Below are 24260 nucleotides of genomic sequence, written 5' to 3' on the forward strand. Positions count from 1 at the left end.
ATACAGTAAGTTTCAAATTGACCAAACTTAATGCTATGACATAAATATGCTTAATGTTTATGGAATTTTTTAGAAACCTTTTGCCATGTTGGGCTTACCATCCTGTAGAAGTCTTACTGAATGGGAATGTGTTTTCAGAATTACATGCACTTAAAGACCTCATCAGAAATATTCAGAAAACCTGCCACGAATACCAGGGTTGACCACGCAGCAAATAAAATGGGTCATGGTCTCTTCAAGACATTAACATGGATAAATCAGTTCTGCTCCATGTAATAGCTGCATACTGAAATGGTTACCAACAATTAAAATTAGAGAACTAATGGAAAATAATGTTAAATAAATATTATAAAACCACATGAAAATATGTTTAAGGAAGGCAAAGTATCTGGCTGAAACCCACAAAGCTGAGAAAATTCCTGAGGAAGAATGAAAATTCAGACTGATCTCCTGATGCTTAAAAATGTATCTGTTTCATAGTAGATAAAATCCTTCCTTTGGGAGTAGATTTTTGACATTATGGACTCACTGGACCATTGAAGTGTAACTGAACCAATTCAGCACTTTTTCTATCCTTTCAGACTTCCAGTGAGTCCTCTCCAAACCTCAAAAATTATCAGGAAGGTTCTTCACATCATATACAAATGAGTAAACATTATCTGGATCTAAACTAATCACCATTTTTCCCTAAAAAATTTGTATCAAAAAAGATCTTAAGATTATTAAGAAGAGGGCGTCTTCCTGATTGACAGATTAAAAACTGAACAAATACATAGGTCCTACAAATGATAAAAGCCTGGAAATCCTTCTAACAGAACCATGTGGCTGATTTCATGAATCACAGCAAAGGAAAATGACCACGCAAAGCCATAAAAACAAATTCATAAGTTTGTAACACAGGAGTTGTAGTTCTTCTTCAGTAGCATATTGAAGAACAATATATGGGATTTAGTTGACTAAGCTCCAAGAGCTTCTCCAAATTCAAATGCAATTATAGGCCACATTAGCAGAAGCAGAATGTTTGAAATGAGAGCATTGATGGATATAGTCAATATAGAAATTACTGTTTCCAGTTGTGGGCACACAAATTAAAACTGACATTGACAAATTGAAGCCAGCCCAAAGGAAAGCCAGCCCAAAGGAAAGCAAATAGAATAAACAGATTAGACCCACATATTCACATGAGAAAAAAAAAAAAAAACAGTTTTCAGGGCACATGATCATTGACTCAACTCTTGCACAGAACAGAGCATAGTCTACTGCAGTTGCCCTAACAACAAATAGAAGTTACAAAGAAGCCATCAAATGGTGGGAATGAACTTTGTAAATTAATAGTCAAAGATGTTAATAAGATGGCCTTTCTTGGGAGGACGGGCATCACTGGAAAGGTCCAAAGGCTAAACAACCCAACAGTGGTTGTTGTAGAAAAGACTGAAGCACTGGAGAGGGAGGAGATTAGACTGTATAGAGTGGTTTTCAAATGGTTGAGAATGGAACCTTAGTATCTGCAAAGATATAAGGAGACTGAGTAATATGTTAGAATTCCACTACTTTTTCAACCAAAATAGTTTTGATTAAATCTATTTTATATCTGTTTCTCTACCAAAGATTTACAAAAGGCATGTGTTATTTAAAAATCTTTAAACCATTGAAAAGATGATTTCAGAAGTCAGTTCTGATGTGATTCAATGATTCAAACCTTCTGGCAAAATTCCATCTTTATATTGTCACCCATTGTCTTGTTACTAGGCTAGAGTAACTCTGTTTAATGAAATACTGGTACTCAGAAGGCTCAGAGAATCATATGTGAAGTAATAGTAGTAAATATGATAGTTACTCCCAAGCCCGTGATGTGGGCAGGAAAGAAAAATTCATTAGCAGGGAGGTGGAGAAGGCAACATACACCTAAATCAAAAGGAAACAAAAAAGGCTACAGACTTGAGATGTGAGACATTGGAGTGATTTCCAGGAGTGAATGTTGTTCACAGCATTGTGAAAGAGGAAACACCCCTGGCCTCCAAGGGGCTTCTAAATGCTGGTTTTCCTTAAGTCAGATTTCCTTTTCAGTGGAGCGTGCAGTTTGAGTTACTTGCAGAAAACCTGAGTCTCTGAGGACAGAAGGCTGACTCCGTTTTAAAGGACATCTTTGCATTTCAAGGCCTCTGGCATAATTCCACAGAAGGATGCATCCTTCTTTAGCCAGAAAAACAGTTGATAACTTAGACATATTTTCCCAGACATGATCTCATTTTGTCTCTCAACAATGACCCATAATGAAACAAGGACATGCATTTTCCTCCTGATTTTCCAGCTGAGGGAATTAGAGATCAGAAATATTATGTGGCCAGGCCAAAACACACAGCTACTAAGTGGAGGGGCCAGGATGAAATCTGTATCTTGATCTCAAGTTTAAAATTCATCTGAGAGCCTGGTATTGTTGCATTGTGGGTAAAGCCACCAATTGCGACACTGACATCTCATGTGGGAACCTGTGGCTGATTCATTTCTGATCCAGCTCCCTGCTAAGGCCCTGGGAAAAGCAGTGCAAGATGACCCAAGCATTTGGGACCCTGCCACCCACGTGGGAGACCCAGATGAAGCTCCTGGCTTCTAGTCCAGCCCTGGCTGTTGTGGTCATCTGAGGAGTGAACCAGTAGATGGAAGACTCTCTCTGTCTCTGTCTGCTTCTCCATCTCTATAACTCTGACTTTCAAATAAATAAATAGTAAATTTTTTTGAAATATCTTTATCACATGATTTGTTCCTCTAAGGAGCTCTAATGAAGCTCAGAGTACCTTTAAACTTTGTGCTCTCCCTTACAATTTCTTTGTGTGTGACATCCAGCCAACTGCATTTTGACAACTTTGGATATAAAAGTGGACCCAAAAAATCCCCACATGGATTCAAATAGTAACATCTCTATTAAAAATCAACAGTCCTCTAGAAATAAACAGCCCTATTAAAAAATACCTTAATTCAGTGACTCAGCAAATTGTGCTATGATAACTTTTAGTAATTACTTTTTATTTTTGTTTTTGTTTTTTCAAGTGTCTATGGTAAGAGAAACATGCAGAAAAACATCAGGCTTTGCATGCCCTTTTATTTTCATTACCTCTTCCACTGCTTGAGAATGTCTGGCAGGTGAACTAGTCTTGGCAAAACACTCCGGATTATATTGCTGAAAAACTAATGCAAAGAGCTCAGAAAGAGGCCATTTTTGTTTATTTTTTGATCTCTAGTTTGAGTCTTCAAAGTCCAAAATGCTAGAGTCTTGGGTGTAAGAATTCTTAATAAAGAGAAAACTCCAGAACAGCTGTACAGGTTAGCACAGAGGGGGATATTAACTTCATGGAATCTGCCTCTGCTTCATGTGTCTGTATTTTCAGAGATCTGTTCATCCAGAGCCACTCCCTGGATAGTGTCTTGGTAAGTAGTGTCTTCTACTTTAAGGCTTCAGAGCAACAGCAACTGGATCTATCTTGGCCACCTGGTGAAAGGCTTTTGCATCACAACTGGCACTTTCACAGCATTTATGAGTTTGCCAACAAGGGCCCAGATTGTCTATACTCATAACAAAAGGATGGGTAGTCCATACCAGATCCTGGGCTGGAGATGAATAATGCCCATTTTAGGACTAATGTCTTCTCCAAAGAAATATGAGACAATATATCAAGTCACTGATTCTTAGTAGCCCTGAATGCTATAATTTGGCACCTTTTTCTTCAGTATCAAATATGGTAGGCCAATATGGTAGACTCCCAAATGATGTCCATATCCTAATCCAAATAACCTGTGAATGTGCTACCTTATAAGCAAAAGGGACCTCATATATGTGGTTAAGGTTAGGGTTTTGCAATGGGGAAGAGAAATCAAAATGAAATGAAGAACTCAATAGTTCAAATGACAAACACATTAGAGAGCCTTAAAAACAGAGTCAGTGAAACAGAAGAGAGAATATCGGACTTAGAAGACAGAGCACAGGAAAGTATACAGTCAAACCAAAGAAAAGAAGAGGAAATTAGAAATCTAAAAAATATTGTTGGGCATGGGAAGTGGGATACACAGTAGACTCAGAATGGCAGATGTCCTAAATAGCACTCTGGCCTCAGAATCAGCCCTTAAGGCATTCGGATCTGGCTGAAGAGCCCATGAGAGTATTTAGGCAAGGAAAGCCAAGACACTCTGGAAAAAAAAAAAAAAGAAGAAGACCTAAATGAAAGATCTCTGCGAGTGAGATCCCAGTGGAAAGAACGGGGCCATCAAAGAAGGAGGTACCTTTCTCTGAAGGGAGGAGAGAACTTCCACTTTGACTATGACCCTATTGGAATAAGATCGAAGTCGGTGAACTAAAAAGGCTTCCATAGCCTTGGCAACTCATGACTAGAGCCTAGGGAGATTACTGACGCCATAAACAAGAGTGTCAAATTGTTAAAACACAATTATTCTTAGGTGTTTAAATTTTAACTGAAAAGTGATCCCTGTTAAATATAAGAGTGGGAATAAGAGAGGGAGGAGATGTACAATTTGGGACATGCACAATCTGACTTGCCGCAAATGATGGAGTTAGAAATGTACCAGGGGATTCCAATACAATCCCATCAAGGTGGCATGTACCAATGCCATCTCACTAGTCCAAGTGATTAATTTCAGTTCACAACCGATGACTCTGATAGGTCTAAGAATCAAAGGGATCACACAAACAAGACAAGTGTCTGCTAATACTAACTGATAGAATCAAAAAGGGAGAGAAAGATCCAACATGGGAAATGGGATACACAGCAGACTCATAGAATGGCAGGCGTCCTAAACAACACTCTGGCCTCAGAATCAGCCCTTAAGGCATTCAGATCTCGTTGAAGAGCCCATGAGAGTATTGTAGGCATGGAAAGCCAAGACACCATGGAAAAGAAAAAAAAAAAAAAAGAAGAAGACCTAAATGAAAGATCTCTGTGAGTGAGATCCCAGTGGAAAGAACGGGCCATCAAAGAAGGAAGTACCTTTCTCTGAAGGAGGAGAGAACTTCCACTTTGACTATGACCCTATCAGAATAAGATCAAAGTCAGCGAACTCTAAAGGCTTCCATAGCCCTGGCAACTCATGACTAGAGCCTAGGGAGATTACTGACGCCATGAACAGGAGTGTCAAATTGTTAAATCAGCAACAGGAGTCACTGTGTACTTACATCCCATGTGGGATCTGTCCTTAATGTGTTGTCTAATGTGCAGTGATGCTATAACTAGTACTGAAACAGTATTTTTACACTTTGTGTTTCTGCGTGGGTACAAACTGATGTGATCCTTACTAATTATATAGTGAATCGATCTTCTGTATATAAAGATAATTGGAAATGAAAAAAAAAAAACACCCTGGTGTTAAATTGGAAATGGCATAGAAAATTAATTAATTTTTTTAAAAAAAATATTATGTAGGCTCTCTGTCTTTAATGTGCTGTACACTCTTATTTAATGCTATAACTAGTACTCCAACAGTATTTTTTTTTTCACTTTGTGTTGCTATATGGGGGCAAACTGTTGAAATCATTACCTAATATATACTAAACTGATCTTCTATATATAAAGAGAATTAAAAACGAATCATGATGTGATTGGAAGGGGAGAGGGAGCGGGAAAGGGGAGGGTTGCGGGTGGGAGGGAAGTTTTGGGAGGGGGAAGCAAGAAAAAAAAATTGTTAAATCAACAACAGGAGTCACTGTGTACTTACTCCTCATGTGGGATCTGTCCTTAATGTGTTGTCTAATGTGAATAATGCTATAACTAGTACTGAAACAATATTTTATATTTTGTATTTCTGTGTATATATACTTAATATATACTATATATATATACTTAATATATACTAAATCGATCTTCTGTATATAAAGATAATTGAAAATAAATAATGCTATAACTAGTACTGAAACTATTTTACACTTTGTGTTTCTGTGTATATATACTTAATATATACTATATATATACTTAATATATACTAAATCGATATTCTGTATATAAAGATAATTGAAAATGAATTGATGTGAATGGAATGGGAGAGGATGTGGGAGATGGGAGGGGTGTGAGTGGGAGGGAAGTTATGGGGGGGAAGCCATTGTAATCCATAAACTGTACTTTGGAAATTTATATTTACTAAATAAAAGTTAAAAAAAAGCAAATACTCCACCTAAAACTTCAATGATACCCTTTTCTATGACACATATTCCAGGTACGTTTCAGAAACAGATCTCATAATTATCAATTATAATGTTACTGGAAGAGTCTAAAACTTTTTTTTTATTTTTTAAGGTGTATTTATTTATTTGAAAGGCAGAGTGACAGAAAGATCAGCCTTCCATCTGCTGCTTTCTTCCTCACATGGCTGCAACAGTCAGGGTTGGGCTAGACCAAAGCCAGGAGTCCAGACCTCAATTTGGGTCTCCCACTGGAGTGGCAGCAGCCTATGTTCTTGAGCTATCATCTGCTGCCTCCTAGGGTGCACATAAACGGGAGCTGGATAGGAAGCCAAGTATCCAAGACTTGAACCAGGCACTCAGATGTGGAATGAGGATATCCCGAGGGGTGTCTTAAGTGCTGCACCAAACATCTCCCCTATATATTTGCTTTCTATGAAAGAATGCAGTCAGCACATTAAAGAAAATCTCACTGGGAACAAACAGTTACAGTGTCTGTATTTCTAGCCATTCCAGGGTTCTCCTTGGCTGTGGGCATTAAATAAGTGGATGGTGTTGCTCTGCTGATGTTCTGGGCATCTTGGGTGGACTATATACTTGGCTGCCTTGTGTACAGGTGAAGGGTCTAAAACATTTAAAATTATGTTTTAACTTGGAAAGTGTAAATAATTTTCCTTTAACATTACTTATATAATTATTGCCCAAGAAGGTTCTTTTTTATGAATGAGGTGTTGGCAGAATTAACAGGTTTCTTACAACTTGAAATCTTTATGTAGACCAAGATAAATCAAGAGCTGAAGATCAACAGCAAGTTTAACGAGTCTACAAAGATCTGATCTTGATTTATTTATATAGATTGGGTTATGTAAGTTGTTTTGTTTTTGAAATTACTGCAGCCTCACTGAGAGTCATAGAAATGCTATTCCAGTTTGCCACAGACCTTTTCCCTGCTTATAATTGCTTGTGTTTTAAGTAAATTGTCCCTTTTTAAGTTTAGATGCAGGAGTAATATTTATTGTACTTGTGATAGTTATTATGAACCTAGATGCTCAGATTTGAGCATAAATGGCAAACACTTACATGACAGCTACTATGTACCAGTCACTGCTGCAAATTAGGCCTCCAACAAGTGGTCAACATCACCAAAACCACTTTATCATATTGAGTGTTGCTCCTCCACTGACTGGCAGCTCTTTACAAAATTTGGTCTGTGCGTGTTTCAAAAGATTTTATTACTTATTTGAAAGTCAGAGTTACAGAGATAGGGAAAGACAGAGAAAGCTTCCATCTGCTGGCTCACTCCTTAAATGTCTGCAACAGCCACATTTGGGCCAGGCCAAAGCCAGGAGCCAGGAGCCAGGAGCCAGGAGCCAGGAGCTTCTTCTGGATTTCCCACATGGGTGCAGGGACCCAAACACTTGTGCCATCTTCTATTGTTTTTCCAGGTGCATTAGTAGGGAGCTGTACTGAAAATGGAGGAGCTGGGACATGAACTGGAGCTCATATGAGATGCTGGCATTGCAGTTGGCGGCTTTAACCACTATGCCAAATCACTGGCCCCAAAATTGTGTTTTGATATGCGTAACACAACATAATGAAATATCATGAGCTCTGGAGGCAGTTTGGTTTTATCAGTTATTACTTGCATTCAGAAAAATGAACCTCTTTGAACCTTAGTTTCCTCCACTTGAAACTGGATATAACAACTCCCATACCCTTCCACAGAGTAGGGCCAAGACAGGTCTTGATGGCTTGACTAGAGGCATTAGGACTGCAGTTCAGAGCTTGCAGGGGGATTTTGACAGGATGCATTAGCCTTCACTTGGCCAGGTGCATGTCTACTGTAGGTCAGCATCCTAATCAAAGGTAGTTATGAAGGTGAGATCTACCAGCCAATGAAGCACCAGGGCTTGCCCAAACCTAGGAAACTATAGCCAAAAATTCAGCATTAGTTTTTTGCCTAATTTCCATTTGGGTAAGAGAAGTGGGGAAATGAGAGAAGTTGAATTTCCTTATTGAGAGCTTGTTTGGAGGTTCTAGCAGGGGAGCGCAGCTACTCGTATACTCTTGACTGAAGACCGGTCCTCCTCTAGCGGGGAAGGTCGACCTCTTCGGCTGACCGAGCACGCAGCTTCAGGAGGGACGCACATGGAGCGGTGAGGGAGGAAGGGGGAACCCGCCTAGCCAGCCAGATCAGCCGAATCAACCTTGGCGATCAATGGGGTGACAGATGTCGCAGCCAGATTGCCCTCACATCCGAATTTCCTTACTGATAGCCAATTTTAGTTGAGATGGAGAAGACTAAGTGGGTTTGCCAGCATACACATTTCATTCTCCAAAACTTGCTTTTTTTTTTTAAAAAAAAAAACAAATTTATACTACATTGGAGGAATTGATAAATGGGAGAAATATCCTAGAAGCCTTTGGAAGGGAATAAGGTATTTTGACTTAGGGTTAGCATTCATTGAGTAAAAACCAAATGACTAATTTTCCTTTAATTATTATTTTGAAGCTATTAAAATATATTCAAATAAAGATACCACTCTATGATGGAGCCCTGTGTGTCCCTATAGTAATTTTGAATATAGGCCAATTCTGTTTGTGGAAATTTTGTCTTTATTTACACTCAGATCTCAACAGTTGAGACAGAGAAAATCTCATAATAGTGTGTTTTATTTTGATAAAATCAAAATAACAAAAGGGACAAATATTCTGAAGAAATCCCCAACTGAAAATACTAAGAGTGCTGAATGAAATATTTTACAGGCCTGTAAACTTATTTATTTACCTATTTATTTGTTTGTGTGTGTGTGTGAAAGAGAGAAGGAGGAAGAGAGAGAGATTCCATCCTCTGCTGATTTACTCCCTGAATGCCTGAAAAAGCCAATACTGGCCTGGGCTGAAGCCAGGAGTTAGGAACTCAATCCAGGTCTCACACATGGGTGGTGATGACCCAATTATTTTAACCATAAGCAATGCCTTACAGGGTTTGTAATAGCAGGAAGCTGAAATCAGGAGCAGAGCCAGTATTGAAATCACCAGGACAAATCCTACTCTTGTTTTACTGGTCTTTTAAAAGCATGTGGCTCAGCAGACTCATAGAATGATAATCACTTTAATAGCACTCTGACCTCAGAATCAGCCCTTATGGCATTCTGGTCTGGCTGCAAAGCCCACAAGAGTATTTCAGGTATGGAAAGCCAAGACACTGTGGCAAAAAATGTCCTACATAAAGGACCTTGGTAGGTTAGACCCCAGTGGAAAGAAGTGATCATCAAAGAAGGAGGTACTTTTCTCTGAAGGAAGGAGAGAACTTCTACTTTGCTTATGGCCTTGTCTACATACTGACAGAGTTTGTGGATTCAAAAGGCTTCCATAGCCTAGGCAGATCAGGTCAAGAGTTCTCGGGTGATCACTGATGTCATACATAAGAGTGTTAAAAATTAACAACAAGAGTCACTGTGTACTAACTTCCCATGCAGGACCTCTGTCCTTAAAGAATTGTATTATGTCTAAGTGCTCACAAAAGATATATCATTTTTGAGTGCTTCTTTAAAGTTAATTCAGTTTCTAAAAAAAAAAAAGTGAAATTAACTTCAAGATGCAATGACTTTGAACAGCCCTTATCTTGATTGTTGAGGAACAGTTTTTTTTTTTTCATGCAAATTGTTGAACTCTTTACTTAGTAATGGAGTTGTTCTTCTGTGTATAAAGTTAATTGAAAATGGATCTTAGTGGAGAATGGGACTGGGAATGGGAGAGGGAGGAGGAGGAGGGGTGGGAGAGTGGGTAGAAGGGTAGGTATGGTTGGAAGAATCACTATATTCCTAGAGTTGCAGTCACGAAATGCATGAAATTTATATTCCTTAAACAAAATATTTCTTTTGGGGAAAATAAAACAAACAAACAAACAAACAAAAAACCATGTGGCTCATTTAAACTCATAGAAAGTACAGCGGAAAATCTCTAGCTGCCTTCAGAGGGCATTTGATAATCTCTGTGCCAAGAGGTTTGGGTATTAAAGGTGCAGGGAGCAGTAGAAAAATATGGAGTTTGACCTTAGATTGAAGTTGAGATCCCTCCAAATATTTGTTCTCTGGAAAGGTTTGCTGTAGGATTTTGTCTATATTCTTGTATGTCTAGGATATTTTATTATGATCTTTTTAAGTTCAAAGGGCACTAAAAGAATGGGAAATTGAGTATCATATAAATGAATTCTCATTTATTTAGCTACACATTACAGTAAATTTATATTTAACAATTTTATTCTAATAATTTTTAGCTTAACAATTTTGACAAATAATATCATCAACACTATGCAAGCTGTTCTGAAGGATAGGAAATGTGAAATGGGTAAGTCCAATACAGGATGACTGAAAGTAATTCCTTTCTAATTTTTGACAGTTTTAGAATCTACTCATTCAATGAAAATAAGTGGAATACAACATATTCTGAGTAATTGATTGTATGTAAGGCATTGAATGAAGCCAGTCCCTACACATCTCAATGTACATCCCATGTCCTCATCTCCTCTTGATACTCAAGATTCCTTTGGCTAATGCCCATGAGGGAGACAAGCCCACATTAGTGCAGATAGCTCATGCTGGAGCACACAGGTTTGTGAATTACTTAATTCTGGTTTTATGTGATTTTCTTCATGGCTATCAGGATTGGATATGGCCTTGATGGTGAAGCCGCCTGACAAAACTGGCTGTATCTTTTCTGATCTAGTGTCTTCTTGAAAGGTAATTTGAGATAAGTAAAAGTGGGTACCCAAGTATCAGCATTCCTTAGGAAACTGGATGTACTTTTTTTTTCCCTTAAAATGCACAATGCTCATTAAGTGCCAGGAAAAATTCTAAACACTTCCAGTTTATCTTGTTTAGTTCTCAAAACATTCCAGAGGAAAGATATAATCATTTCCATTTTAGAGATGAGGGCATTGAGGCTCAGAGTTAAGTGTCCTGCCAACATGTTAAGATGTCGACAGAGAGCCAGGGTTTGGAACAAGGCAGTTGATCGTCCCAAATACAAGGTTCTAGGCCTTTTGTTTTCTCTGCCAACAAGGAAGATGGCTTTGCCAGGGCAACATGGATAGATTGACTTCTTTCATCTGGGCTAACCTCAGGGTAAGTGCTAGGGAAATACCTAGCTTATATGAAAAGAATCTCCTTGTCCTGGTTTTGATCTAGTTCCTTGGCAGTCTCGTTAAGATTCGTCTTAACACATCCATTTCCCTTGCCAAAGCATATGTGGTATGTTTGGACATATGGTCTCATTTTTATGATCTTTTAACCTTTACATAGTTTAAATACTTCATGGTGGGGTTAATTATTTGTGGTGACCAAGATTGGCAGCTGCTCTGCTGGGGCCATGTTTGGAATCCCTAAGGAATGAGAGGATTGATACCCTGTGGAACATACCTTCAAAGATAAATATATAAATGTAAAGGTGAAATATTTGACACCTGACTAGTGAGCAGAGCCTATTGATACCTTATGGTAAATTGATCAATTTACCCTGAAACCTACCCTTACAAATGAGTTAGAGCCATCTATGCCTCCAGTCACTTTTGAAATAGATACATATTGGGCTATCTGAATCACTTAAAAGCAGTGATGCAATTATTGTTTGTCTTTGTATGTTCTGAATGCATAGTGGGGTTGAAGTGTCAAAGTGCTGAACACATTAAAGCTGTCATTTAGGACCTCAACCTTATTAAAGCATTAAAATTTTCCTCAGGTATCTTGATGGTCAGTTCTCTAACTTCATAGGATTATAAATAACTTTAAAGCAGTTTTGACTTCAAAATGATATGTCAAACCAAGTTCTTATCCTTCTAAGAACCCTTTAATAAGGTGGCTAAAATAACACAAGCTTCATGAAACATAGAATGTAGGAAAAATCAGAATTGGTGCATTCTCCAAAGACCTCACACAACATAAAGCTTGTATGTATGCACAGAGTAGGGGCTTCCTGTGGCTTCAACTTCGTAGTTTCAAAAAACCACGTTGGTGGACTCATATGAGTCTGCCTTTAGAAATAGTTTTGAGGCAAGATTCTAAGTTATAATTCCCTTAGGTTTGAATCCAGTAAACACAGTTGTGGGTCTAAATCCTGGATACCTGGAAAGATTGCTTCCCTACTCTATAGATGCAGGGCAGTTTTCCCCCTCAGGAAACGTATGATAATTTTTGGGAACATTTTTGTTCATCAGAATTAGAGAAGACAGTGACACTGTTATCAAGCGGATGGAGGCCAAGGATGCTATCCAGACACTCAACAATGAGCAGGAGGGCCCCCTGCAATCAAGAATTCTATGTCCCAACAAATCAGAGTTGGAGTTGAGAACCATGCTATCAACCAAGATCACCTAAATTGGTTCCTAAAGATCCCAAGGCTGATTTCTGGTTGTTTCTTAGAAGGTATAGTTAAATTAAAAAGAGTTAATCTGCGTTAATATGCTGGTTATGACATCTGCATTCCACATTGGCATGCCTGGGTTTGATTCCCAGTTCCAGCTCCTGATCCAACTTCTTACCAATACAGACCTTGTCAGGCAGCAATGATGGCCCAAGTACCTGAGCTCCTGCCAACCATGTTGGGAGACCTGGATTGAATTCCTGGCTCCTGGCTCCAACCCTGGCCCATGCCTGGCTGTTGTGAGCATTTGGGATGTGAAAACAGCAGGTGGGCGATCTCTGTCTGTTTCTATCTCTTTTTCTCTCTCTCAGATAAAACAAAGTTAATTTGAAAAAAGTACCTGGGGAGAATTTAGTTTTCAGGTTGATCAATGACTGTTCTGAAATGTAAGCCTTAAATCTTTCTAAGTTTGTTATTAACTATATCAGTAAGATAGTCTTTGAATAAATCTAACATATACTTATTTAATATTATAAAAGGGTAACTTTCAAATAATTTATTAGAAATTTAACTGCCTAAAACTTATAGCTCTCATAACCTATTGTCCAAACACTATATCAGATGATTAAGGAACAGAAATTCTGTTTTTTGCAGACCAAGTGTCTTTGTCCATTTTACACTCTTGTAATAGAATACCTGAAAGTGGGTAATTTGTAATGAATGGAGATTAATTTTTTTAAAGTTTTAAGGCTGGGGATACTAAGACTGAGGAATTGGCATCTGGTAAGAGACTTCTTTCAGTCTCACCCCATAGGAAACATAGAAGGGTGAGAAAAGAGCAAGAGGAGGCCGAAATCATCCAAATCTAAACCATGGAGCAGATGCCTCATCAGCTGGTCACTTCTCAAAGGGCTGACTTCTTAATACTGTAACAATGCAAATTAAATTCCAACAGGAGTTTTGGATGGAACAAACACTCAAACCATAGCACCAAGGTTTTACATGAGGAGTAGGTGGATCTTAGATAAAACAATTAACCAAATATCATTACTAGAGACTTCAACATCTCAAGGAGAACGCATACAAGCAGTGTATCATTCTTGCCTTTTTTGCTTAATGTAAGAAATCCTTTATGAGTTAATTGACATGAGTTGTACATAATCTGCCACTTGGCATATAGACAATTATTTTGCCACAAAACAGTCAAGATTAATAGACATGATCTACTGATTAACTTTTGGACTAGGTTAAGATGCAAATACTCTGTACCACTCTCATATCCCCTTCTAGTTCCACTCTTTAAATTGTTTCTAAGTAATTTGATATTTTCCTTAAAGAACTGGATAATCCTCACTTTTATCAGCAAATAGAAAAAAAATCTTTTATGTGATTTTATTTTAAAAGTTTATTATTTGAAACAAGCAAAATAAACACAAGGCCTAAACACTTGAAACAAGGCCTAAATAAATAACTGCCATTTAGCCAGACAGCTATCAGACAGAATTCTTTGTTTTAATGTTACTGCAACCAAATTTATTTTGGACTGATTTCTCCAATCTTGCTTACTTTTAATTAATAAATAATTTACTTTGTCAAATACACTAGCAAATAGTATTTCTGAAACAAGTTGTGTGGGAATTTGCTGAATTTTTTGTTGTTGTTGCAGTTACTATTGCTTCTTCAGGGTTATTTGTGCTTCAAAATTCTTCCAGTTTGAAATCATTATAGTTATGTTGCATGTAAGATAGAGGGTGAACAGGGAAATTTTGCTGAGACCTGAAAGATAGCAAGAATCCAATCATGGGAAGATATGCAGGAGAGGTATTCTAAGGATGAACTTCAAACACAGAGCTGACCTCGGGGCAACATTTGTGCATCCATGCAGAATTTGGTTTTATTCATGTGCTCGTTTATGTGGAGTTCAAATACAGCCTTAAACTCCTTTTCAACATAAGACTCCAGAAAGCTGTGATCAATAGAGTTGAACTTGAGTTTCAGAAATAAGAACAATCGATTCTCTAGCAATAACAGGATTTTGGAGAGGCAGTGGAAAACACTTCTTGTTCTTTTTTTTTTTTTGACTTATTTCTTTCTTCTCCAGTTAAGATTCTGCTATGCAGTCTTGTTGAGGTTGATTAGTTTCTGAGAGGATTCATTCTGAGAGTAAGAGCGTGGTGGGGCAAGAGGTGCAGAGTCACCACACAGACCCTGGGAGTTGGATGAAAGCGGGCCAGAGGCGAGCAGCCCGCAGACTCCTTTATTTCAGTTGCTACAGCTGCTTATATAGCCAAGGCAGCCAATCTGGTCAAGGGGCGGTCTATACCCTAACCAATCACAGTCTGTGGCCAGGCAGTTTCTGAAACCATCCAATCACAACCTGTTGTCAGTCAGGCTCTGTTGTCATGTGGTTTCTGAAGCCATCCAATCACGGCCTATTGCCAGGCAGTTTCTGTTGTCAGAGGTCATCTTGGCATGACCTTCTCACCTTTCTCATTCCACCACATTTCCCCCTTTTCGTTTATTTTTGAGCAACGAGAGGCATGATTCTTGGCCATACCATTGTTGACCCCGTTTCCATGTGGTCTCTGTATGTGGCTGTGCCTATCTTAGGTTGTCTCCCAGGGGATCTTACCTGTCACAGTCTCTACATTAATTTGTGGTAGACTCTTTGGCAGACAACACAACTAGCCCTTTCAATAATTAGAGAGCCTAAATCAATGTTCGTATGTCCTTTACATTTTTTTTTTTTTTTTGACAGGCAGAGTGGACAGTGAGAGAGAGAGATAGAGAGAAAGGTCTTCCTTTGCCGTTGGTTCACCCTCCAGTGGCCGCCGCGGTAGGCGCACTGCGGCCGGCGCACCGCGCTGATCCGATGGCAGGAGCCAGGTGCTTTCTCCTGGTCTCCCATGGGGTGCAGGGCCCAAGCACTTGGGCCATCCTCCACTGCACTCCCTGGCCACAGCAGAGAGCTGGCCTGGAAGAGGGGCAACTGGGACAGGATCGGTGCCCCGACCGGGACTAGAACCTGGTGTGCCGGCGCCGCAAGGCAGAGGATTAGCCTAGAGAGCCGCGGCGCTGGCCTACATTTTTCTTTTTGTTTACTTTTCATGCCTCCTCTCCGTCATCCCCTCATGCTCATACCTCCTTTACAACACATATATTAAAATAACTCCCTCTAGACTGTTACTTGCATAATATGTCCTCCAGTCTCACCAGCCCATTAAGTTAGGGTCTAGGCTTGCTGCATGCATGTTGACTGACCACTTATTTTCTTCCTAATCCTTACCAGTATGGCTTCCATTCCTTTTGCACTCAACTGCCACTGGTGCTTTCCCCTTATTGAGACTCATAATGATCCAGGATTTTATGGTAAAACACACCAGCACACACGCTCATTTAAACACCTAAAAAAGAACTCTAAGATATAAGTGTTAGAAAGTAGGCACAAGGAGAATAAATAACTTATGGAAGGAGATAGAAATAACAAGTGGAAGAGTGAAGAATCAATTTCAATTGAATCTCAAAGCTGATGCTCTTTACCTCCCTGAAAGACCACTTCATGATTACTTTTTTCTAGTCTTCATATTCCTCAATCCAACACTATCTAAAAGAATTTATGAGATGATAAATTTATTCTACATATGTACTATTTTTTTCCTGGAAGCCACTTGTCACATAAGAGCAGGAAAATAGGTTACAGGGCAAGATGAAGTTGGTGAGTTCAAGAGGCTGGAGAAGGGCTGCAGTGGCTGGAGGACAGGGAGTAATAGGAAAGTGGTCAGAGATCACATCAAGCCAAAATGAAAGCCCTGAATGTGCAAGGTCATTGGTGTGGAATTTGGATTTTAGTTTAGGTGACATGGTGAAGCAGCAACAAAAGTTTTTTCTGAGGACCCTCTTGCTTTTCACTCCTATTAATACCATGTCCTTGAAGATTTTCAGCTTGCGAGAAAGGATGTAACTCATTTTGTTGCCTGAATTACCTTGAGTTGGCAAAAAGTGAACCATTACTGGAATAGGACGGACTGATAGAACATAATTCTGAGAATCAGTTCAGCATCCCAATGGACAGGCCAGTCAGTTAGGTACACAATCCAAAAAGATTCCTGAAATTTTGACTCCAAATTTTTTCAGACCTAGTAGACCTTGATCATATCATTGGGAGTTTTCCTAGAGGTTGTGAAACGTTAAGTTTTTGTTCTTGGGCTAGAAGCTTCATCTAAGGTATTTCACAGCATGTTTGCTTAGAAGTAAGCTACCCAGCTTCAAACCTCTGCTTTCCATTTACTAGTTGTTTCATATTTCCAAGCCATTGTTTCCTCATCAGTAAGGTAGGGACAATGGTACTTAATTCCCAGGGTTGTTGGAGAATCAGGTAAGTAAATATATGTCATTTAGGACAGGTTCCTACAACAGTGATGAGGAACACAGTGACAAATAATGACACTTAGCTATTGCTGTATTCATTATTGATGAAGACCACCATTTCTGTCTCATGCTCTTCTTTCTTTTTAATAGTGTATTGAAACTTTGAGTTCACTTTCTTTCATGTAAGTATCTACTTTAGGAGCTAAATATCAAATGTCATTCTTCCCCTTAGCCCTCCAGGATAGAAAGGGATCTTCTTGAATCTGAGGGTGGTTGAGGACAGAGTTTAGCCCTAGTTTTAGTCTATAATAGCAATGTGGGAATAACCCAGAAGGTAGTATTTTCTCTCCATTGAGACTTCAAATTCCTGGATGATAAGGAACTTGAATTGTAGGGAAATGACTATTACTTTAGGAGCCCTTTTCTGTATTCTAACACTTTGTACAGAGTGACAGTGAGAAAAGGAAGGCTAAATACAGAGTCAGGATTACAATTTTTTCATCCAAATTCTGTTCCAAATTAGTTATAAAATCTTGAACAAGTGATCATAATTGTAAAATGGGGATGAGGGAGAGGGTAATCAAATAATCTCTGAAATAATTTCTAGTATTAACATTCTATGGCTTCAAGTAAATTTTCTACAAAATTTTGCTTTAGGCAGGCTTCTTCAAATGATATGGTGAAAGGCTAATGCAGAAGAAAAGAAACAAAGGAAGACTAAGTTATTAGGAAAGGAATACAGTAAGGAATAGAAGGTAAAGGAAGGCGGTTTCAGTCAGATGGGTGGCTGACAGTCTTTTTATTCAAGAGGTAGGGAGGGAGGGAGGGATGGAGGGGGAGAGAGAGAGAGAGACAGAGAGACAGAGAGAGACTCCTATCTATTGGTTCACTCCTGAAATGCCCAGGGCTGGGCCTGGGTGTAGTTAGGAGGCAGGAACTCAATCCAAGTCTCTCATGTGAGTGGCAGGAACCCAATCACTTGAACTATCACACTGCTCCCAGAATATACATTAGCAGGAAGCTAAAGTCAGAAACCAGAGCAGGGTATTAAACCCAGACACTTTGCTGGGATATGGGCAATGTAACTAGCATCCTAATCACTACACCAGATATACACCCCTGGGTGATACTCTAATGTAGTGCCCAGAGAATGCTGGGCCCTAGGGACATGACAGTGGACAAGATCTTGCAGAGTTTACAAGGTATATTAGGATATGTAGCCAGGCAGCCAGAAAGACTACATAAGAAGCTGACATCATACAGAGGATAAGAGGAAGCTTTCCTTTAAAAGAGTGGCGTCAGAGTCTTCTGGATCTTGGCAAAAGCCTAGGATAGGAGAGAGACTGCTGTCTTCTAGACCTGAGAAACTGGCTAAAATCAGGAATACAATAAAAGCAAGATAAGTGTGTTCTCCAAGGACTGACTAATGGGTTGAGATGAGTCCTGTGTATTTCATTCTTTCCTGTGTTGCTGTCAGTACAATGGGGATGGCCTGGAATAAAGCACCCATATGGGATAAGCCTCCCCAGTTGTAATCAATCATCCGACAATAAGCAATAACACACAACCCAGTCTGGGCATCCCCAGAGAATCTTCCAGGTCACCTTAAGGCAAGAGAGAATGTTGTGTTTTGACAAGGGCAAATTCCTTCGTAGACAACAGAAGTCAGGAGAGAATGTTAAAAATGCCCCATGTTTCCCTCCTACTCTCATTCTTGTATCTCATGGAGAGTGTTCCCCTTGTCCTTAGATTCTATCTTCCCCCCTCACAAAAAATTGTCTCCTTTTTTTTCTTTTTCTTTAGCATTTTTCATTTTTCCCCATTTGGCTCAAATCATAGTACTGTAAATGTAAAACCTGCAGTTTTGGGTATGTTACCAAAGGAAACAGTTTAACTTCAAATCTTGTTTTTGCCAAAATATTTTCAAAGTAGCTGGAGAGTGGTCAAACCACAGTGGCTCTCAGCTGTGTTTCCTTCTAGCATTTCCCCAGGTTCTCCCAGCACAGCACTCCGTAATTGGATATTATTTGAGAAGCTGGGGAAAAAAAATGCTGCACGGGACAGTTTGTAGATTTAAGAATTATCCTCCAAGTGCTGAAGGCCAGAGATCCAGAAGTGTTCGGCTGCCAAACTTCAGGACTCCGTGACTGTGTGGCATTCCTAGATGTAGCTTTCAGCAAGGAGACCTAGAGGAAAGAGGCTGGCAGAGGGCATTACTTAGAAGAGATTCCAAAGTCTTTAAGTTGCTTTCCATGTTTAGTTATGTGACTCTGACCAAAAGAGTCTACAAGGTACTTCAAAAAGTTCACGGAAAGATGCAAGCAAAATATGTTTACTTCAGTGCAATTAAAAAAAAAACATGCATAGGTTTTTCATTTTCCATGAACTTTTACAAAATTCCTCATATTCTTTTTAGAAATACTTTCATTTACTTGTTTATTTGAGAGACAAAAAGACTGCGAGAGAGTAAGAGACCGATACAGAAGAGAAAAGGCTCCCATCTACTAGTTCACTCCCCATAACAGGCACAACGGCCAGGGTGCCAAAGCTGGGAACTAGGAACTCAATCAATCTCCCATGTCGGTGGCAGGGACTCAAGGACTTGAGCTGTCACTGTTGCCTCCCAGGGTTTGCATTAGCAGGAAGTTGAAATCAATAGTCCAGGCCAGGGATAGAACCCAGGTACTTTAATGTGGAACACAGACATCCTGACCAGTGTCTTAACCTCTAGACCAAATGCCTTCCCTGTATCCCTTATTTTCTAATAGTAAAAACACTAACTGCAAAAAGTTGGAAATGAATGGATATTGGCCTTGCAGGTACTGTTAGCCCTCCCCACTTTCTAACCATCTCTTCATCTAACCCCAACTAGCATTTGTGGGTTTTAGGTACCAGCATTATATGGTTAGAATAATTTTTAAGTTAGCTGATCAGTCTTTGTGCTCTCCTAACAACTTTCTTCAAGGACCCTGAGAGACATACTAACTTCTTTTCTCTTGAAATACCATTTATATGTTGATGACTGCTGCATATTTATCTTCACTCTTGAGTTTCAATTTCCTACTGGGCATCTCCTAACTGAGCTCTTGAACATCCTCCAAAGTTGGTTCCTCCTGCACTCTGTCCTATCTCTGTTGTCATCCATCCCCTATCAGTTGAAACAGAAGTTGGAGATAATTATTTTCCCTCATGACAAACACACTACGTTTCAGCAAATTTTGTTGACCTGTCCTCAATATATATCTGGAATCCTATTGTTTCTTCCTGGTCTCAATACTACCATCACAATAGGATTTCTAATCATCAGCTGCCTGGAATATTATGCTTGGATGCTTTATTTCCACCTTCACCCTTTTATGATTTAATATCAACACAGAAACTAAAGTGATCCTTTAAAAAATCCATGTTAGATCACAGTGAACTTCTATTTAGGATATTTAATAACCAGAGGTCAAATCCTTATAATGGACCATACGACACTCCAAGATCTTCCCAACTACGCTCTTAGTCATCTGGTATCATTGTCGATCACCTCTCTCTCTATCTCATCCTTTCTGTTAACCCTAAACTATTTTCTTTGCTCAAAACAAACCAGGTACACTCTTACCTCTAAACAGTATTTGTACTTGCTGTTCACTCTTCCCTAAATATCCACCATTCTCAGTTTTAAATCACCCTCCAATTTTTTCTTAAATGTTACCTTCTCAGTGAGGCCTTCCCTAACCTTATAGAATACCACCCTTTATCATCCTCTCATTTTCTGCTTCATTTTCTATGGTACTTACGACCATCTAATTATTTTGTGTTTTACTTTTTTTAACATTGTATTTGTCTTCCCCTACTTGTACATCTGACCCAAATAAAATGAAATATCCATGAACTTGACATACTAATAGGATTGTGAGGAGACCGGAGCAATTATCAAAGTTTCATTGAATGAAGGAAATCTACTTTTTGTCTTTCTGTAACTACTTGACAGTGTTTGCCCCCCAGGGGAGCAAAAATGTTCCCCAGCTTGAACCCACATTGGCTAGCAACAGGTTTAAGACTGAGATCTAGCAATATTTGATCACTTTCTTTAGGAACAAGTTGAAGGGATTCCACAGACATATGGAGAAGCTAGGAGACCACAGAGAAGCCCTTTATTTGAAAAAAAAAATCATTAGATTATATGAAATTACTTAGGTCCAGAGTTTATCCTGAGAACCGACTACATACTATAGCACTGCTGTAATCTAGGCCAGGGTCATGGTTAGATTTTGAGAACTGGGAGAAAAATGTGAAAAGGCTGCAGAGAAATTGAGCAACTAGAAGGACGTTTAAGGTTTAAATGTATGAAACCATCAAAAGCAGTAAAGTCTGTAAGCCCTCACAAAACCTGGAGGTCAGAACCAGTAAAATGTTAAAAGTTGTTGAAAATATTCCTGATCTTTCTCCCTCTATGGTATTAACAATATATCAACAGGTTGATATAAGCTGGTATTTGCTGAGATCACAAAGCTTTATTATTTGCAGGTGGTTGGAAAACCAGAAAAGAAATGAATTACATTTGAGAGAACAGAATAGACATTGACCAAGTAATGTGATTTCAGGGGCCCAAGAGGCCCTGAAGTAAAGAGAAATACTTCTTATGAGCTTGTTGATACCTAAAATTCCAGTCCACAGTCCAGCTTTGCATAAGCGCTCACCTACTTTTTGAAGTCTTCATCAGTTATTTATTCTTCAAAATGAAAAAGAAATCCAAGAACAGGTTTTGCCAAGAGTTAAAGGAATGGTTATGAGGGAGCTAAAGAGAACTGTGATCCAGGGAATAAAGAATGAAGAGGCTCAGAAAAAGGTTGCACCTGCTTCGTAGTTTTGCCCAGATTCAGCTTCACTTCATCCATTTTCAAGATTCTGCCTCTGCAAGGTGTAATGTCTTTTTGGGTAAGCTGTCATTTTAGAGACCCAAATCAATTATCATATTTCTGTACATGGGAAGCAGAGTCCATCAGATGTGTGGCTGCTACAGTCAAACCCTTAGTTCCTTATCAGATCTTTATATGTGTTATTCTGTCTATACCAATTTAGCACAGTCAATGAGACCTGTTGAAATAAACTGATAGTAATGATTAAAATCCCTTCAGTACTTAATTGCTTGAGTGGGTTTCAATTACCCAGCCTCCTATTTCAATGGTCCAGATTCTCTTACTGGAAAATAATTCACATTCAGATGTGTGTTCAATGTGCTCATATTCAAAGCAGTTCTGAAGAAATAGGGAATCGCTTATTCATCACCACATATGGAATTACAATACAGAAGTTACAAAGATACCTGGCAGAATAAGTATCTGCTTACAGGAACTTCCTGCCCTTAGCCTAAACTAAGGAAAATAAGTCAAATGAACTTCCAAAATACAGAAACAATACTCTTTTTTTTTTTTTGAACAGGCAGAGTGAATAGTGAGAGAGAGAGACACAGAGAGCAAGGTCTTCCTTTTTGCCGTTGGTTCACCCTCCAATGGCTGCTGCGGCCGGTGCATCGTGCTGATCCGAAGCCAGGAGCCAGGTGCTTCTCCTGGTCTCCCATGGGGTGCAGGGCCCAAGCACTTGGGCCATCCTCCACTGCCTTCCCGGGCCATAGCAGAGAGCTGGCCTGGAAGAGGGTCAACGGGGATAGACTCTGGCTCCCCAACCGGGACTAGAACCCGGTGTGCCGGCGCTGCAAGGCAGAGGATTAGCCTGTTAAGCCATGGCGCCGCCTGGAAACAATACTCTTAAAAAATATGAGAGAAACTTAAATTTTACATAATGAAGATTTTAAGAGTAATGCAAGGTTTCCTTACTGTCAAGCTGCTCTTCCTAAACACATGCACAGGGAGGGAGGGAAGGGAAAGAAAGAGAACAAGCAAGCAGAAGCTGTACATAGGAGAGAAAGTGAGCAGGCAAAATCCTGGGAATTTCCTTGATGGTCCATGGAAGAGGACTGGTGGGAAGGTGAATGAGAGCCTGGAAGAACCAAAAATAGTCACAATTTTTATTTTATTTTTTTTTCTGGCTTAGAGGAACATGAGAAAATACCTCAGGAAGAATTATCCAGAACTAATTGTATATAATAAATAAAAATGTCAGAATAAAGAATGAAAATAAAAGGGAAAAAAAACACTCTCCAACCCACTGGCTACTTATCCACAGTAGCTAGAAAGTATCACATCAATTGTGGGAAGAACCTCTAAATGTGGAATATTTCTCCAACATAACCACAAATGGGAGAGAGGCAGGAGAATGAGGAATGATGAGTTCCTTTCTTCTCTCTCTCTCTCACTCTCTCTCTTGCTCTCGCTCTCTTGTTTTTAGAGTTGATTTATTTGGAAGCCAGAGTGACAGAAAGAGCGAAGTGGGGAGGGGAGAGTGAGAGATATGAGAGATCTTCTATCCTTTGATTCACTCCTCAGATGTCTAAGCCAGGCTGAAGCTAGGAGCCAGGAGCCAGGAATTCCATCTGGGTCTCCCACGTGGGTACTTGGGCATGGTCTGAGCCTGGCTGTGCATTAACTGGAAGCTGGAGTATCTGGGGCTCAAATGAGCACTCTGTATGGAATGCCAGAATCCTGAGGAGCAGCTTGACCTTCTCTGATGACACCCCCACAGTTGCCATCTTACGTCCAGAGACTCAGTAGAACTAAACTGGTGGATTCATTCAAATGGGAAAACAATCTAACACCCTCATGAATTTTGTGGTCCCCCCGATAGAATAAAATGTTGTAAAAGAGGTTTAACACACTTCCAAAGAAAAAGGTTAAAGACAAAAATCCTTGAATGCAGTTTTGTCTATTCTCTGTCTCCTTCATGATGCCACTGCTTTTTTGCTAGGTAACTGAAAAACCAAACATCAAGTCTCTTCTTTATAAGACAGACCAGACATGGTAGAAAGGTAAGCAAGGAGAATCCATCCATATATTTTTAAGAAGAATAAAGAGGACAATGAGGACAATGAAACAATACAGCAGAAGAAAACAAAGTTAAGCAGAAAAAGCAAATTAATAAAACATAAACATATATTCTTCTACCTATCCACCAATAATCCATTCTGGTTGGAGACATCAGTAAAAAAAACTTTATGAATTAAATAAAATTAAGGAAAATATGATATTTTTGAAAGAAGAAAGCCAAGGTAAAATGACAATGAAATAAGGTAAAAACGTGACTCAAGACAAAAACACACTGTTTCAGAATCAGTTAATTATTTGTAAGTAGCAGTTAACAAATGGGTATAAAAAATGCCAACTTGAGGTTCAGCTCAAGAGAATATTATAGAATGTCTAAAATAGACAAAATAGTGAAAGCAAGTGAAGAGAAATTTTGATCA

The sequence above is a fragment of the Lepus europaeus genome, chromosome 15 (genome assembly GCF_033115175.1).
Source record: "Lepus europaeus isolate LE1 chromosome 15, mLepTim1.pri, whole genome shotgun sequence".
NCBI classification, from domain to species: domain Eukaryota; kingdom Metazoa; phylum Chordata; class Mammalia; order Lagomorpha; family Leporidae; genus Lepus; species Lepus europaeus.